A 2723-nucleotide genomic window follows, 5' to 3' on the forward strand; every position below is an offset into this window, starting at 1 on the left:
AAAAAAATGAACAAGTGAAATGAATAAACACTTCTCAGAAGTATAAATGGCCAACAGATATGAAAAAAGTTCAACGTTTCTTGCCATTAGAGAAATGTAAATTAAAGCAATGCTAAGATATCATCTTACACCAGAAAAAATGAAAATAATCAAGAAGCCAAAGAATAACACATGCTGGCCTGGCTACAGTAGAAAGGTTCCCTTCTGTGGGTTAGAGGGAATATAGACTAATACAACCATTACAGAAATCAGAATGAAGGTTTCTCAAGGCATTAAAGTTAAAAATTCCATTTGGGCCAGCTAGTCTACTGCTAGGTATTTCCCAAAAAGAGCTAAAGACAACATATTACAGTGATACATGCGTACCAATGTTAATAGCATAGTTCATAAGAGCTAAATCCTGGAAGCAGCCTGTATGGTCGGTCATCAATAGATGAACGGATAAAGAAAATGTGGTGTCTCTACATAATGGAATATTACTTGGCCATAAAGAAGGACACATTTGAGAGAGTTGTAAGAAACTGGATACACTTGAGAATTATAAAGTTCAGTGAAATAAATAAGACACACACACTTGAATCCTGTACGGTACCCTTCATCTGAGTAATGCAAAGTACAAACGCTGAGCAAAATAAAGAATATGTAGAAGGAAATTCAGGAATAGATGTCTTGCAAATGGGAAGATCAGAAGTCCAAGTACTAGGAGAAAGGGGGAGGGGAATATAAAGTAAGATTAATGATGTGCAATGTACAGATATAAAATACAGTGAATGTAAATATTATGTGTTATACACATGAGCTAATAATCAATAAAAATTGGAAAAGAGGATTTAAAGATAGAGGTAGGAAAGTGGGTAGGAAGAAAAGGCAATTAATGAAAAAGGCATTGTAAATGTCAGGTACTGCAAATATGTACTAATGAAATAAAAATTTGAAATTTTAGAAATAAATGTAATGCAGCACATCATTAGGATTAGATCTTATTAAATTCCACTGTCTCTTAAGTTTTTGAATCCTTTGAAATTATATGATATCTGAGTTGGGAAGGAACCCTCACTCCTCTAAGAAGACTGCAGGGCTCTGAGGTCTCCAATATCTGGGAACTAAGTGTCTGCTTTAGCAGTTGGAGCTGCTAAACTCTGATGAAAAGAAATCTCCCTTTTTAAAACCCCACAAAAACTGGCTTTATCATAGTGTGACACCTAATAACTAGAACACAAGGAAGTGAAGGCAGCAACTGTGACCAATTCCATTTACTCATTTTTCTTGTCATCCACACAGAATCAGACTTCTTCATAATTCTTCCAGTCTTGAGATCTGGTCAGTCCCCCAGAAGAAGGCAGCCATGCACCAGAAACTGAATGAACCACCAGTTAGCGCTGAAGCCACGAAGCCACATTTCCTGGTGATCTCATACACAGTCTTGGTATGCACTCAGGCAACTAGGGAAAGATAAGGATTTACAGATGGGGACGACAGGGGAACGTAGAGAGCCTGCCTGGGCTCATCTTCTTCTCTAGAACTGTCATCTTTCATTTCATCAACAAAGAACAGTGGACTCTACTAATGGAGAAAAGAACTCTACAACCTTCTAATTCTATAATTTAAGGTACCATTTTACTCTGCTTATAGAAATAAATAACAACAGAACACTCAAATCAACTTAGGTTTGCATTAGTGTTGGGAAGGTAAACATGACTACTGATATACCCATGATAAATTTAATTTTCATTCAGTTTTTTCACAAGACCACAGAATCCATTCTTTAACCAAAGTCTTATTAGCATATATTGAGTATATATGCAGAAGAACAGATAGCTTTTGTCTTAAAGGTTTTGAAACCAACCCATCAGTCCTGTTAGAGGATGATCTAAGGGGAGCTTAATATAAGAATTCTTCTAATTGATCCATAAATCATAAATGTGTATTTTAAAATTTGTGTTTGAAACTACACTGAGAAAACAATTCCTGGCAACACTAGGTCTACACTTAAATGTGTCAGCAATAAATAAAATTGCCCTTGTGAGAGCTCCATTTCCCCCCTTCATTTATTATGACATGATCTTAGGCCTAGAAGTATTTGATTTTTTGCACCTGCTACTAGGAATTCAAGAAAGAATGAGGTGAGAGAGAAAGGAAGGGAAGAAGGAGAGAGGGGAAGAGAGAGAGGAGGAAAGAGGAGGGAAGAAAGGAAGGCAAGTGGGGGGTAGGAAAGAGAAAGGGAATACAAACCCAAAGCCTACCTGGGGACAAAATTAAGAAGTTATCACAGGTTCTTCTGCTAGTGGTAGAGCCAGCATTAACATCTGCCACCATCCCTCACAGGAGGCAGGTCACATTTGTAAACAATGTTAAAATTAGGTTGTCTAGCTCATCTATGCTTCTAGAAACCACTAAAAGTTTTAAAACCAATAGGAGCGACTTCCGGGAACCCCCAGACCCAGTCCTAGCCCAGGTCCGGTGACTGTGTGGAGAGCTTCCTTCTACCCTGTGCCAGTGGGACCAGTCCCAGCCCAGGCACAGTGTGGGCTGGACCCTCTCCCGCCCCCTCGGGCCGCCCCCCACCACTCCACTGTACGTCCCCATCCCTCCCGCCAAGTAGGAATTTCTGGGGACTTCCGGGAACCCCCAGACCCAGTCCTAGCCCAGGGACGGTGAGAGTGTGGAGAGCTTCCTGCTACCCTGCGCCGCGGGACCAGTCCCAGCCCAGGCGCAGCGTGGGC

Source organism: Octodon degus, unplaced genomic scaffold, assembly GCF_000260255.1.
Source record: "Octodon degus isolate 3935 unplaced genomic scaffold, OctDeg1.0 scaffold00010, whole genome shotgun sequence".
In the NCBI taxonomy this organism is placed as follows: Eukaryota; Metazoa; Chordata; class Mammalia; order Rodentia; family Octodontidae; genus Octodon; species Octodon degus.